Source organism: Heterodontus francisci, chromosome 9, assembly GCF_036365525.1.
Source record: "Heterodontus francisci isolate sHetFra1 chromosome 9, sHetFra1.hap1, whole genome shotgun sequence".
NCBI lineage: Eukaryota > Metazoa > Chordata > Chondrichthyes > Heterodontiformes > Heterodontidae > Heterodontus > Heterodontus francisci.
In genome coordinates, this window is record NC_090379.1 from 124,925,151 (window position 1) to 124,940,820 (window position 15,670).

A 15,670-nucleotide genomic window follows, 5' to 3' on the forward strand; every position below is an offset into this window, starting at 1 on the left:
GCTTCAGAGTTTGTCAGAGAGTGTCAGAGTGTGTCTGAGCGTGTCTGAGATTGTCTGAGAGTGTCTGTGATTGTCAGAGAGTGTCAGAGAGTGTCAGAGAGTGTCAGAGAGTGATAGTGAGCTTCAGAGTGTGTCAGAGAGTGTCAGAGTGTGTCTGAGAGTGTCTGAGAGTGTCTGAGAGTGTCTGACAGAGTCAGAGTGTGTCAGAGAGTGTCAGAGAGTATCAGAGAGTGATAGAGAGTGGCATAGAGTGAGAGAGAGTGTCAGCGAGTGGCAGAGAGTGATAGAGAGAGTCAGAGAGTGATACTGATTGTCAGAGAGTGATTGTGAGTGTCTGAGAGTGTCAGAGAGTGTCAGAGAGTGATAGAGAGTGATAGAGAGTGATAGAGAGTGTCAGAGAGTGATAGTGAGTTTCAGAGTGTGTCAGAGAGTGTCAGAGAGCGTCAGAGTGTGTATGGGAGTGTCTGAGAGTGTCTGAGATTGTCAGAGAGTATCAGAGAGTGTTAGTGAGTTTCAGAGTGTGTCAGAGAGTGATAGAGAGTGATAGAGAGTGGCATAGAGTGACAGAGAGTGGCAGAGAGTGATAAAGAGAGTCAGAGAGTGATAGTGATTGTCAGAGAGTGTCAGAGAGTGTCTGAGAGTGTCTGAGAGTGTCAGAGAGTGTCAGAGAGTGATAGTGAGCTTCAGAGTGTGTCAGAGAGTGTCTGAGAGTGTCTGAGAGTGTCTGAGAGTGTCTGAGAGTGTCAGAGAGTGACAGAGAGTGACAGAGAGTGAGAGAGAGAGACAGAGAGTGTCAGAGAGTGATAGAGAGTGTCAGAGAGTGGCAGAGAGAGTCAGAGAGTGATAGTGAGTGTCTGAGAGATTCTGAGAGTGTCAGAGTGTGTCAGAGAGTGTCAGAGAGTGATAGAGAGCCATAGAGAGTCATAGAGAGTGTCAGAGTGTGTCAGAGAGTGTCAGAGAATGTCAGAGAATGTCAGAGAGTGTCAGAGAGTGATAGAGAGTGTCAGAGAGTATCAAAGAGTGATAGAGACTGTCAGAGACTGTCAGAGAGTTTAAATGAGTGTCAGAGAGTTTCAGAGAGTGTCAGAGAGTGATAGTGAGTGTCTGAGAGTTTCTGAGAGTGTCAGAGGGTGTCAGAGGGTGTCAGAGAGTGATAGAGAGTGATCGAGAGTGTCAGAGAGTTTCAGAGAGTGATTGAGAGTGTCAGAGAGAGATAGTGAGTGTCAGAGAGAGATAGAGGATGTCAGAGAGTGATAGAGTGTCAGAGAGTATCAGAGAGTGATAGTGAGTGTCTGACAGTGTCAGAGAGTGTCAGAGAATGATAGAGAGTGACAGAGAGTGATAGTGAGTTTCAGAGAGTGTCAGAGAGTGATAGAGAGTGATAGAGAATGTCAGAGAGTGTCAGAGAGTGTCAGAGAGTGTCAGAGAGTGATTGTGAGTGTCTGAGAGTGTCAGAGAGTGTCAGAGAATGATAGAGAGTGACAGAGAGTGATAGTGAGTTTCAGAGAGTGTCAGAGAGTGATAGAGAGTGATAGAGAGTGTCAGAGAGTGTCAGAGAGTGATAGAGTGTCACAGAGAGTGTCAGAGAGTGATAGTGAGCTTCAGAGTGTGTCAGAGAGTGTCAGAGTGTGTCTGAGCGTGTCTGAGATTGTCTGAGAGTGTCTGTGATTGTCAGAGAGTGTCAGAGAGTGTCAGAGAGTGTCAGAGAGTGATAGTGAGCTTCAGAGTGTGTCAGAGAGTGTCAGAGTGTATCTGAGAGTGTCTGAGAGTGTCTGACAGAGTCAGAGTGTGTCAGAGAGTGTCAGAGAGTATCAGAGAGTGATAGAGAGTGGCATAGAGTGAGAGAGAGTGTCAGAGAGTGGCAGAGAGTGATAGAGAGAGTCAGAGAGTGATAGTGATTGTCAGAGAGTGATTGTGAGTGTCTGAGAGTGTCAGAGAGTGTCAGAGAGTGATAGAGAGTGATAGAGAGTGTCAGAGAGTGATAGTGAGTTTCAGAGTGTGTCAGAGAGTGTCAGAGAGTGTCAGAGAGTGATTGTGAGTGTCTGAGAGTGTCAGAGAGTGTCAGAGAATGATAGAGAGTGACAGAGAGTGATAGTGAGTTTCAGAGAGTGTCAGAGAGTGATAGAGAGTTATAGAGAGTGTCAGAGAGTGTCAGAGAGTGTCTGAGAGTGTCATGGAGTGTCAGAGAGTGTCAGAGAATGATAGAGAGTGTCAGAGAGTGTCAGAGAGTGATAGAGTGTCACAGAGAGTGTCAGAGAGTGATAGTGAGCTTCAGAGTGTGTCAGAGAGTGTCAGAGTGTGTCTGAGCGTGTCTGAGATTGTCTGAGAGTGTCTGTGATTGTCAGAGAGTGTCAGAGAGTGTCAGAGAGTGTTAGATAGTGATAGTGAGCTTCAGAGTGTGTCAGAGAGTGTCAGAGTGTGTCTGAGAGTGTCTGAGAGTGTCTGAGAGTGACAGAGTCAGAGTGTGTCAGAGAGTGTCAGAGAGTGATAGTGAGTGTCTGAGAGTGTCAGAGAGTGTCAGAGAATGATAGAAAGTGATAGAGAGTGTCAGAGAGTGATAGTGAGTTTCAGAGTGTGTCAGAGAGTGATAGAGAGTGTCAGAGTATGTTAGAGATAATCAGAGATTGTCTGAGAGTGTCTGAGAGTGTCTGAGATTGTCAGAGAGTGACAGAGAGTGACAGAGAGTGTCAGAGAGTATCAAAGAGTGATAGAGACTGTCAGAGACTGTCAGAGAGTTTAAATTAGTGTCAGAGAGTTTCAGAGAGTGTCAGAGAGTGATAGTGAGTGTCTGAGAGTGTCTGAGAGTGTCAGAGTGTGTCAGAGTGTGTCAGAGAGAGATAGAGAGTGTCAGAGAGTGATAGAGAGTGTCAGAGAGTATCAGAGAGTGATAGTGAGTGTCTGAGAGTGTCAGAGAGTGTCAGAGAATGATAGAAAGTGATAGAGAGTGTCAGAGAGTGATAGTGAGTTTCAGAGTGTGTCAGAGAGTGATAGAGAGTGTCAGAGTATGTTAGAGATATTCAGAGAGTGTCTGAGAGTGTCTGAGAGTGTCTGAGATTGTCAGAGAGTGACAGAGAGTGAGAGAGAGTGACAGAGAGTGTCAGAGAGTGATAGAGAGTTTCAGAGAGTGGCAGAGAGAGTCAGAGAGTGATAGTGAGTGTCTGAGAGATTCTGAGAGTGTCAGAGTGTGTCAGAGAGTGTCAGAGAGTGATAGAGAGCCATAGAGAGTCATAGAGAGTGTCAGAGGGTGTCAGAGAGTGTCAGAGAATGTCAGAGAATGTCAGAGAGTGTCAGAGAGTGTCAGAGAGTGATAGAGAGTGTCAGAGAGTATCAAAGAGTGATAGAGACTGTCAGAGACTGTCAGAGAGTTTAAATGAGTGTCAGAGAGTTTCAGAGAGTGTCAGAGAGTGATAGTGAGTGTCTGAGAGTGTCTGAGAGTGTCAGAGTGTGTCAGAGTGTGTCAGAGAGTGATAGAGAGTGATCGAGAGTGTCAGAGAGTGTCAGAGAGTGTCAGAGAGTGATTGAGAGTGTCAGAGAGAGATAGAGAGTGTCAGAGAGAGATAGAGGATGTCAGAGAGTGATAGAGTGTCAGAGACTATCAGAGAGTGATAGTGAGTGTCTGACAGTGTCAGAGAGTGTCAGAGAATGATAGAGAGTGACAGAGAGTGATAGTGAGTTTCAGAGAGTGCCAGAGAGTGATAGAGAGTGATAGAGAGTGTCAGAGAGTGTCAGAGAGTGTCAGAGAGTGTCAGAGAGTGATTGTGAGTGTCTGAGAATGTCAGAGAGTGTCAGAGAATGATAGAGAGTGACAGAGAGTGATAGTGAGTTTCAGAGAGTGTCAGAGAGTGATAGAGAGTGATAGAGAGTGTCAGAGAGTGTCAGAGAGTGTCAGAGTATGTTAGAGATATTCAGAGAGTGTCTGAGAGTGTCTGAGAGTGTCTGAGATTGTCAGAGAGTGTCAGAGAGTGATAGAGAGTGATAGAGAGTGTCAGAGAGTGTCAGAGAGTGTCAGAGTATGTTAGAGATATTCAGAGAGTGTCTGAGAGTGTCTGAGAGTGTCTGAGATTGTCAGAGAGTGACAGAGAGTGAGAGAGAGTGACAGAGAGTGTCAGAGAGTGATAGAGAGTGTCAGAGAGTGGCAGAGAGAGTCAGAGAATGATAGTGAGTGTCTGAGAGATTCTGAGAGTGTCAGAGTGTGTCAGAGAGTGTCAGAGAGTGATAGAGAGCCATAGAGAGTCATAGAGAGTGTCAGAGGGTGTCAGAGAGTGTCAGAGAATGTCAGAGAATGTCAGAGAGTGTCAGAGAGTGATAGAGAGTGTCAGAGAGTATCAAAGAGTGATAGAGACTGTCAGAGACTGTCAGAGAGTTTAAATGAGTGTCAGAGAGTTTCAGAGAGTGTCAGAGAGTGATAGTGAGTGTCTGAGAGTGTCTGAGAGTGTCAGAGTGTGTCAGAGTGTGTCAGAGAGTGATAGAGAGTGATCGAGAGTGTCAGAGAGTGTCAGAGAGTGTCAGAGAGTGATTGAGAGTGTCAGAGAGAGATAGAGAGTGTCAGAGAGAGATAGAGGATGTCAGAGAGTGATAGAGTGTCAGAGACTATCAGAGAGTGATAGTGAGTGTCTGACAGTGTCAGAGAGTGTCAGAGAATGATAGAGAGTGACAGAGAGTGATAGTGAGTTTCAGAGAGTGTCAGAGAGTGATAGAGAGTGTCAGAGAGTGTCAGAGAGTGTCAGAGAGTGTCAGAGAGTGATTGTGAGTGTCTGAGAATGTCAGAGAGTGTCAGAGAATGATAGAGAGTGACAGAGAGTGATAGTGAGTTTCAGAGAGTGTCAGAGAGTGTCAGAGAGTGATAGAGAGTGTCAGAGAGTGTCAGAGAGTGTCAGAGAGTGATTGTGAGTGTCTGAGAATGTCAGAGAGTGTCAGAGAATGATAGAGAGTGACAGAGAGTGATAGTGAGTTTCAGAGAGTGTCAGAGAGTGTCAGAGAGTGATTGAGAGTGTCAGAGAGAGATAGAGAGTGTCAGAGAGAGATAGAGGATGTCAGAGAGTGATAGAGTGTCATAGAGTATCAGAGAGTGATAGTGAGTGTCTGACAGTGTCAGAGAGTGTCAGAGAATGATAGAGAGTGACAGAGAGTGATAGTGAGTTTCAGAGAGTGTCAGAGAGTGTTAGAGAGTGAAAGAGAGTGTCAGAGATTGTCAGAGAGTGTCAGAGAGTGTCAGAGAGTGATTGTGAGTGTCTGAGAGTGTCAGAGAGTGTCAGAGAATGATAGAGAGTGACAGAGAGTGATAGTGAGTTTCAGAGAGTGTCAGAGAGTGATAGAGAGTGATAGAGAGTGTCAGAGAGTGTCAGAGAGTGTCTGAGAGTGAAAGAGAGTGTCAGAGAGTGTCAGAGAATGATAGAGAGTGTCAGAGAGTGTCAGAGAGTGATAGAGTGTCACAGAGAGTGTCAGAGAGTGATAGTGAGCTTCAGAGTTTGTCAGAGAGTGTCAGAGTGTGTCTGAGCGTGTCTGAGATTGTCTGAGAGTGTCTGTGATTGTCAGAGAGTGTCAGAGAGTGTCAGGGAGTGTCAGAGAGTGATAGTGAGCTTCAGAGTGTGTCAGAGAGTGTCAGAGTGTGTCTGAGAGTGTCTGAGAGTGTCTGACAGAGTCAGAGTGTGTCAGAGAGTGTCAGAGAGTATCAGAGAGTGATAGAGAGTGATAGAGAGTGTCAGAGAGTGACAGAGAGTGGCAGAGAGTGATAAAGAGAGTCAGAGAGTGATAGTGATTGTCGGAGAGTGAGAGAGAGTCTGAGAGTGTCTGAGAGTGTCAGAGAGTGTCAGAGAGTGTCAGAGAGTGTCAGAGAGTAATAGAGAGTGATAGAGAGTGATAGAGAGTGTCAGAGAGTGATAGTGAGTTTCAGAGTGTGTCAGAGAGTGTCAGAGAGTTTCTGAGAGTGTCTGAGAGTGTCTGAGATTGTCAGAGAGTGTCAGAGAGTGTCAGAGAGTGATAGAGAGCGATAGAGAGTGTCAGAGAGTGGCAGAGAGAGTCAGAGAGAGATAATGAGTGTCTGAGAGTGTCAGAGAGTGTCAGAGAGTGTCAGAGAGTGATAGAGAGTGTCAGAGAGTGTCAGAGAGTGTCAGATAGTGATAGAGAGTGTCAGAGAGTGAGAGAGAGTGTCATAGAGTGATAGAGAGTGTCAGAGAGTGTCAGAGAGTGTCAGATAGTGATAGAGAGTGTCAGAGAGTGAGAGAGAGTGTCATAGAGTGATAGAGAGTGTCAGAGAGTGGCAGAGAGTGATAGAGAGTGTCAGAGAGTGATAGTGAGTGTCAGAGAGTGTCAGAGAGTGTCAGAGAGTGATAGAGAGTGTCAGAGGGTTTCAGAGAGTGTCAGAGAGTGATAGAGAGTGTCAGAGAGTGTCAGATAGTGATAGAGCGTGTCAGAGAGTGATAGTGAGTGTCTGAGAGTGTCAGAGAGTGTCAGAGAGTGATAGAGAGTGTCAGAGAGTGTCAGATAGTGATAGAGAGTGTCAGAGAGTGATAGAGAGTGTCATAGAGTGATAGAGAGTGTCAGAGAGTGGCAGAGAGTGATAGAGAGAGTCAGAGAGTGATAGTGATTGTCTGAGAGTGTCAGAGAGTGTCAGAGAGTGATAGAGAGTGTCAGAGAGTGTCAGAGAGTGTCAGATAGTGATAGAGCGTGTAAGAGAGTGATAGTGAGTGTCTGAGAGTGTCAGAGAGTGTCAGAGAGTGATAGAGAGTGATAGAGAGTGATAGAGAGTGTCAGAGAGTGTCAGAGAGAGATAGAGAGTGTCAGAGAGTGATAGTGAGTGTCAGAGAGTGTCAGAGAGTGATAGAGAGTGCCAGAGAGTGTCAGAGAGTGATAGAGAGTGTCAGAGAGTGTCAGAGAGTGATAGCGAGTGATAGAGAGTGTCAGAGAGTGTCAGAGGGAGATAGAGAGTGTCAGAGATTGAGCGAGAGTTTCAGAGAGTGTCAGAGAGTGATAGTGAGTGTCAGAGAGTGATAGTTAGTTTCTGAGCGTGTCAGGGAGTGTCAGAGAGTGATAGAGAGTGATAGAGAGTGTCAGATAGTGTCAGATAGTGATAGTGAGTGTCAGAGAATGTCAGAGTGTCAGAGAGAGATAGAGAGTGTCAGAGAGTGTCAGAGAGTGTCAGAGAGAGATGGAGAGTGTCAGAGAGTGATAGTGAATGTCAGAGAGTGTCAGAGAGTGTCAGAGAGTGATTGTGAGTGTCTGAGAGTGTCAGAGAGTGTCAGAGAATGATAGAGAGTGACAGAGAGTGATAGTGAGTTTCAGAGAGTGTCAGAGAGTGATAGAGAGTTATAGAGAGTGTCAGAGAGTGTCAGAGAGTGTCTGAGAGTGTCATGGAGTGTCAGAGAGTGTCAGAGAATGATAGAGAGTGTCAGAGAGTGTCAGAGAGTGATAGAGTGTCACAGAGAGTGTCAGAGAGTGATAGTGAGCTTCAGAGTGTGTCAGAGAGTGTCAGAGTGTGTCTGAGCGTGTCTGAGATTGTCTGAGAGTGTCTGTGATTGTCAGAGAGTGTCAGAGAGTGTCAGAGAGTGTTAGATAGTGATAGTGAGCTTCAGAGTGTGTCAGAGAGTGTCAGAGTGTGTCTGAGAGTGTCTGAGAGTGTCTGAGAGTGACAGAGTCAGAGTGTGTCAGAGAGTGTCAGAGAGTGATAGTGAGTGTCTGAGAGTGTCAGAGAGTGTCAGAGAATGATAGAAAGTGATAGAGAGTGTCAGAGAGTGATAGTGAGTTTCAGAGTGTGTCAGAGAGTGATAGAGAGTGTCAGAGTATGTTAGAGATAATCAGAGATTGTCTGAGAGTGTCTGAGAGTGTCTGAGATTGTCAGAGAGTGACAGAGAGTGACAGAGAGTGTCAGAGAGTATCAAAGAGTGATAGAGACTGTCAGAGACTGTCAGAGAGTTTAAATTAGTGTCAGAGAGTTTCAGAGAGTGTCAGAGAGTGATAGTGAGTGTCTGAGAGTGTCTGAGAGTGTCAGAGTTTGTCAGAGTGTGTCAGAGAGAGATAGAGAGTGTCAGAGAGTGATAGAGAGTGTCAGAGAGTATCAGAGAGTGATAGTGAGTGTCTGAGAGTGTCAGAGAGTGTCAGAGAATGATAGAAAGTGATAGAGAGTGTCAGAGAGTGATAGTGAGTTTCAGAGTGTGTCAGAGAGTGATAGAGAGTGTCAGAGTATGTTAGAGATATTCAGAGAGTGTCTGAGAGTGTCTGAGAGTGTCTGAGATTGTCAGAGAGTGACAGAGAGTGAGAGAGAGTGACAGAGAGTGTCAGAGAGTGATAGAGAGTGTCAGAGAGTGGCAGAGAGAGTCAGAGAGTGATAGTGAGTGTCTGAGAGATTCTGAGAGTGTCAGAGTGTGTCAGAGAGTGTCAGAGAGTGATAGAGAGCCATAGAGAGTCATAGAGAGTGTCAGAGGGTGTCAGAGAGTGTCAGAGAATGTCAGAGAATGTCAGAGAGTGTCAGAGAGTGATAGAGAGTGTCAGAGAGTATCAAAGAGTGATAGAGACTGTCAGAGACTGTCAGAGAGTTTAAATGAGTGTCAGAGAGTTTCAGAGAGTGTCAGAGAGTGATAGTGAGTGTCTGAGAGTGTCTGAGAGTGTCAGAGTGTGTCAGAGTGTGTCAGAGAGTGATAGAGAGTGATCGAGAGTGTCAGAGAGTGTCAGAGAGTGTCAGAGAGTGATTGAGAGTGTCAGAGAGAGATAGAGAGTGTCAGAGAGAGATAGAGGATGTCAGAGAGTGATAGAGTGTCAGAGACTATCAGAGAGTGATAGTGAGTGTCTGACAGTGTCAGAGAGTGTCAGAGAATGATAGAGAGTGACAGAGAGTGATAGTGAGTTTCAGAGAGTGTCAGAGAGTGATAGAGAGTGATAGAGAGTGTCAGAGAGTGTCAGAGAGTGTCAGAGAGTGTCAGAGAGTGTCAGAGAGTGTCAGAGAGTGATTGTGAGTGTCTGAGAATGTCAGAGAGTGTCAGAGAATGATAGAGAGTGACAGAGAGTGATAGTGAGTTTCAGAGAGTGTCAGAGAGTGATAGAGAGTGATAGAGAGTGTCAGAGAGTGTCAGAGAGTGTCAGAGAGTGTCAGAGTATGTTAGAGATATTCAGAGAGTGTCTGAGAGTGTCTGAGAGTGTCTGAGAGTGTCTGAGATTGTCAGAGAGTGACAGAGAGTGTCAGAGAGTGTCAGAGAGTGATAGAGAGTGTCAGAGAGTGGCAGAGAGAGTCAGAGAGTGATAGTGAGTGTCTGAGAGATTCTGAGAGTGTCAGAGTGTGTCAGAGAGTGTCAGAGAGTGATAGAGAGCCATAGAGAGTCATAGAGAGTGTCAGAGGGTGTCAGAGAGTGTCAGAGAATGTCAGAGAATGTCAGAGAGTGTCAGAGAGTGATAGAGAGTGTCAGAGAGTATCAAAGAGTGATAGAGACTGTCAGAGACTGTCAGAGAGTTTAAATGAGTGTCAGAGAGTTTCAGAGAGTGTCAGAGAGTGATAGTGAGTGTCTGAGAGTGTCAGAGTGTGTCAGAGTGTGTCAGAGAGTGATAGAGAGTGATCGAGAGTGTCAGAGAGTGTCAGAGAGTGTCAGAGAGTGATTGAGAGTGTCAGAGAGAGATAGAGAGTGTCAGAGAGAGATAGAGGATGTCAGAGAGTGATAGAGTGTCAGAGACTATCAGAGAGTGATAGTGAGTGTCTGACAGTGTCAGAGAGTGTCAGAGAATGATAGAGAGTGACAGAGAGTGATAGTGAGTTTCAGAGAGTGTCAGAGAGTGATAGAGAGTGATAGAGAGTGTCAGAGAGTGTCAGAGAGTGTCAGAGAGTGTCAGAGAGTGATTGTGAGTGTCTGAGAATGTCAGAGAGTGTCAGAGAATGATAGAGAGTGACAGAGAGTGATAGTGAGTTTCAGAGAGTGTCAGAGAGTGTCAGAGAGTGATAGAGAGTGATAGAGAGTGTCAGAGAGTGTCAGAGAGTGTCAGAGAGTGATTGTGAGTGTCTGAGAATGTCAGAGAGTGTCAGAGAATGATAGAGAGTGACAGAGAGTGATAGTGAGTTTCAGAGAGTGTCAGAGAGTGTCAGAGAGTGATTGAGAGTGTCAGAGAGAGATAGAGAGTGTCAGAGAGAGATAGAGGATGTCAGAGAGTGATAGAGTGTCATAGAGTATCAGAGAGTGATAGTGAGTGTCTGACAGTGTCAGAGAGTGTCAGAGAATGATAGAGAGTGACAGAGAGTGATAGTGAGTTTCAGAGAGTGTCAGAGAGTGTTAGAGAGTGAAAGAGAGTGTCAGAGATTGTCAGAGAGTGTCAGAGAGTGTCAGAGAGTGATTGTGAGTGTCTGAGAGTGTCAGAGAGTGTCAGAGAATGATAGAGAGTGACAGAGAGTGATAGTGAGTTTCAGAGAGTGTCAGAGAGTGATAGAGAGTGATAGAGAGTGTCAGAGAGTGTCAGAGAGTGTCTGAGAGTGAAAGAGAGTGTCAGAGAGTGTCAGAGAATGATAGAGAGTGTCAGAGAGTGTCAGAGAGTGATAGAGTGTCACAGAGAGTGTCAGAGAGTGATAGTGAGCTTCAGAGTTTGTCAGAGAGTGTCAGAGTGTGTCTGAGCGTGTCTGAGATTGTCTGAGAGTGTCTGTGATTGTCAGAGAGTGTCAGAGAGTGTCAGGGAGTGTCAGAGAGTGATAGTGAGCTTCAGAGTGTGTCAGAGAGTGTCAGAGTGTGTCTGAGAGTGTCTGAGAGTGTCTGAGAGTGTCTGACAGAGTCAGAGTGTGTCAGAGAGTGTCAGAGAGTATCAGAGAGTGATAGAGAGTGGCATAGAGTGAGAGAGAGTGTCAGAGAGTGGCAGAGAGTGATAGAGAGAGTCAGAGAGTGATAGTGATTGTCAGAGAGTGATTGTGAGTGTCTGAGAGTGTCAGAGAGTGATAGAGAGTGATAGAGAGTGATAGAGAGTGTCAGAGAGTGATAGTGAGTTTCAGAGTGTGTCAGAGAGTGTCAGAGAGCGTCAGAGTGTGTCTGAGAGTGTCTGAGAGTGTCTGAGATTGTCAGAGAGTATCAGAGAGTGTTAGTGAGTTTCAGAGTGTGTCAGAGAGTGATAGAGAGTGATAGAGAGTGGCATAGAGTGACAGAGAGTGGCAGAGAGTGATAAAGAGAGTCAGAGAGTGATAGTGATTGTCGGAGAGTGAGAGAGAGTCTGAGAGTGTCTGAGAGTGTCAGAGAGTGTCAGAGAGTGTCAGAGAGTAATAGAGAGTGATAGAGAGTGATAGAGAGTGTCAGAGAGTGATAGTGAGTTTCAGAGTGTGTCAGAGAGTGTCAGAGAGTTTCTGAGAGTGTCAGAGAGTGTCTGAGATTGTCAGAGAGTGTCAGAGAGTGTCAGAGAGTGATAGAGAGTGATAGAGAGCGATAGAGAGTGTCAGAGAGTGGCAGAGAGAGTCAGAGAGAGATAATGAGTGTCTGAGAGTGTCAGAGAGTGTCAGAGAGTGATAGAGAGTGTCAGAGAGTGTCAGAGAGTGTCAGATAGTGATAGAGAGTGTCAGAGAGTGAGAGAGAGTGTCATAGAGTGATAGAGAGTGTCAGAGAGTGTCAGAGAGTGTCAGATAGTGATAGAGAGTGTCAGAGAGTGAGAGAGAGTGTCATAGAGTGATAGAGAGTGTCAGAGAGTGGCAGAGAGTGATAGAGAGTGTCAGAGAGTGATAGTGAGTGTCAGAGAGTGTCAGAGAGTGTCAGAGAGTGATAGAGAGTGTCAGAGGGTTTCAGAGAGTGTCAGAGAGTGATAGAGAGTGTCAGAGAGTGTCAGATAGTGATAGAGCGTGTCAGAGAGTGATAGTGAGTGTCTGAGAGTGTCAGAGAGTGTCAGAGAGTGATAGAGAGTGTCAGAGAGTGTCAGAGAGTGTCAGATAGTGATAGAGAGTGTCAGAGAGTGATAGAGAATGTCATAGAGTGATAGAGAGTGTCAGAGAGTGGCAGAGAGTGATAGAGAGAGTCAGAGAGTGATAGTGATTGTCTGAGAGTGTCAGAGAGTGTCAGAGAGTGATAGAGAGTGTCAGAGAGTGTCAGAGAGTGTCAGATAGTGATAGAGCGTGTAAGAGAGTGATAGTGAGTGTCTGAGAGTGTCAGAGAGTGTCAGAGAGTGATAGAGAGTGATAGAGAGTGATAGAGAGTGTCAGAGAGTGTCAGAGAGAGATAGAGAGTGTCAGAGAGTGATAGTGAGTGTCAGAGAGTGTCAGAGAGTGATAGAGAGTGCCAGAGAGTGTCAGAGAGTGATAGAGAGTGTCAGAGAGTGTCAGAGAGTGATAGCGAGTGATAGAGAGTGTCAGAGAGTGTCAGAGGGAGATAGAGAGTGTCAGAGATTGAGCGAGACTTTCAGAGAGTGTCAGAGAGTGATAGTGAGTGTCAGAGAGTGATAGTTAGTTTCTGAGCGTGTCAGGGAGTGTCAGAGAGTGATAGAGAGTGATAGAGAGTGTCAGATAGTGTCAGATAGTGATAGTGAGTGTCAGAGAATGTCAGAGTGTCAGAGAGAGATAGAGAGTGTCAGAGAGTGTCAGAGAGTGTCAGAGAGAGATGGAGAGTGTCAGAGAGTGATAGTGAATGTCAGAGAGTGATAGAGAGTGTCAGAGAGTGTCAGAGAGTGATAGAGAGTGTCAGAGAGTGTCAGAGAGTGATAGTGAGTGATAGAGAGTGTCTGAGAGTGTCAGAGAGTGTCAGAGAACGATAGAGAGTGATAGTGAGTGTCAGATAGTGTCAGAGAATGTCAGAGAGTGTCAGAGAGTGTCAGAGAGTTCGTCTGAGAGTGATAGTTAGTGTCTGAGAGTGTCTGAATTGTCAGAGTGTGTCTGAGTGTGTCAAGGAGTGATAGAGAGTCATAGAGAGTGATAGAGAGTGTCAGAGGGTGTCAGAGAGTGTCAGAGAATGTCAGAGAGTGTCAGAGAGAGATAGAGAGTTTCAGAGAGAGATAGAGAGTGTCAGACAGTGATTGAGAGTGTCAGAGAGTATCAGAGAGTGATAGAGACTGTCAGAGACTGTCAGAGAGTGTCAGAGAGTTTCAGAGAGTGTCAGAGAGTGATAGTGAGTGTCTGAGAGTGTCTGAGAGTGTCAGAGGGTGTCAGAGAGTGCCAGAGAGTTTCAGAGAGTTATGAAGAATTTCAGAGAGTGCCAGAGAGTGTCAGAGAGTGATTGAGAGTGTCAGAGAGAGAAAGAGAGTGTCAGAGAGAGATAGAGATTGTCAGAGAGTATCAGAGAGTGATAGTGAGTGTCTGAGAGTGTCAGAGAGTGATAGAGAGTGATAGAGAGTGTCAGAGAGTGTCAGAGAGTGATAGTGAGTGTCTGAGAGTGTCAGAGAATGATAGAGAGTGATAGAGAGTGTCAGAGAGTGATAGTGAGTTTCAGAGAGTGTCTGAGAGTGTCAGAGAGTGTCAGAGAGTGTCAGAGAGTGTCAGACAGTGATAGAGTGTGTCAGAGAGTGTCAGAGTTTGTCAGAGAGTGTCAGAGAGTGATAGTGAGTGTCTGAGAGTGTCTGAGAGAGTCAGAGAGTGTCAGAGAATGATAGAGAGTGTCAGAGAGTGGCAGAGAGTGTCAGATAGTGATAGAGAGTGTCAGAGAGTGAGAGAGAGTGTCATAGAGTGATAGAGAGTGTCAGAGAGTGTCAGAGAGTGTCAGATAGTGATAGAGAGTGTCAGAGAGTGAGAGAGAGTGTCATAGAGTGATAGAGAGTGTCAGAGAGTGGCAGAGAGTGATAGAGAGTGTCAGAGAGTGATAGTGAGTGTCAGAGAGTGTCAGAGAGTGTCAGAGAGTGATAGAGAGTGTCAGAGGGTTTCAGAGAGTGTCAGAGAGTGATAGAGAGTGTCAGAGAGTGTCAGATAGTGATAGAGCGTGTCAGAGAGTGATAGTGAGTGTCTGAGAGTGTCAGAGAGTGTCAGAGAGTGATAGAGAGTGTCAGAGAGTGTCAGATAGTGATAGAGAGTGTCAGAGAGTGATAGAGAGTGTCATAGAGTGATAGAGAGTGTCAGAGAGTGGCAGAGAGTGATAGAGAGAGTCAGAGAGTGATAGTGATTGTCTGAGAGTGTCAGAGAGTGTCAGAGAGTGATAGAGAGTGTCAGAGAGTGTCAGAGAGTGTCAGATAGTGATAGAGCGTGTAAGAGAGTGATAGTGAGTGTCTGAGAGTGTCAGAGAGTGTCAGAGAGTGATAGAGAGTGATAGAGAGTGATAGAGAGTGTCAGAGAGTGTCAGAGAGTGTCAGAGAGAGATAGAGAGTGTCAGAGAGTGATAGTGAGTGTCAGAGAGTGTCAGAGAGTGATAGAGAGTGCCAGAGAGTGTCAGAGAGTGATAGAGAGTGTCAGAGAGTGTCAGAGAGTGATAGCGAGTGATAGAGAGTGTCAGAGAGTGTCAGAGGGAGATAGAGAGTGTCAGAGATTGAGCGAGAGTTTCAGAGAGTGTCAGAGAGTGATAGTGAGTGTCAGAGAGTGATAGTTAGTTTCTGAGCGTGTCAGGGAGTGTCAGAGAGTGATAGAGAGTGATAGAGAGTGTCAGATAGTGTCAGATAGTGATAGTGAGTGTCAGAGAATGTCAGAGTGTCAGAGAGAGATAGAGAGTGTCAGAGAGTGTCAGAGAGTGTCAGAGAGAGATGGAGAGTGTCAGAGAGTGATAGTGAATGTCAGAGAGTGTCAGAGAGTGTCAGAGAGTGATTGTGAGTGTCTGAGAGTGTCAGAGAGTGTCAGAGAATGATAGAGAGTGACAGAGAGTGATAGTGAGTTTCAGAGAGTGTCAGAGAGTGATAGAGAGTTATAGAGAGTGTCAGAGAGTGTCAGAGAGTGTCTGAGAGTGTCATGGAGTGTCAGAGAGTGTCAGAGAATGATAGAGAGTGTCAGAGAGTGTCAGAGAGTGATAGAGTGTCACAGAGAGTGTCAGAGAGTGATAGTGAGCTTCAGAGTGTGTCAGAGAGTGTCAGAGTGTGTCTGAGCGTGTCTGAGATTGTCTGAGAGTGTCTGTGATTGTCAGAGAGTGTCAGAGAGTGTCAGAGAGTGTTAGATAGTGATAGTGAGCTTCAGAGTGTGTCAGAGAGTGTCAGAGTGTGTCTGAGAGTGTCTGAGAGTGTCTGAGAGTGACAGAGTCAGAGTGTGTCAGAGAGTGTCAGAGAGTGATAGTGAGTGTCTGAGAGTGTCAGAGAGTGTCAGAGAATGATAGAAAGTGATAGAGAGTGTCAGAGAGTGATAGTGAGTTTCAGAGTGTGTCAGAGAGTGATAGAGAGTGTCAGAGTATGTTAGAGATAATCAGAGATTGTCTGAGAGTGTCTGAGAGTGTCTGAGATTGTCAGAGAGTGACAGAGAGTGACAGAGAGTGTCAGAGAGTATCAAAGAGTGATAGAGACTGTCAGAGACTGTCAGAGAGTTTAAATTAGTGTCAGAGAGTTTCAGAGAGTGTCAGAGAGTGATAGTGAGTGTCTGAGAGTGTCTGAGAGTGTCAGAGTTTGTCAGAGTGTGTCAGAGAGAGATAGAGAGTGTCAGAGAGTGATAGAGAGTGTCAGAGAGTATCAGAGAGTGATAGTGAGTGTCTGAGAGTGTCAGAGAGTGTCAGAGAATGATAGAAAGTGATAGAGAGTGTCAGAGAGTGATAGTGAGTTTCAGAGTGTGTCAGAGAGTGATAGAGAGTGTCAGAGTATGTTAGAGATATTCAGAGAGTGTCTGAGAGTGTCTGAGAGTGTC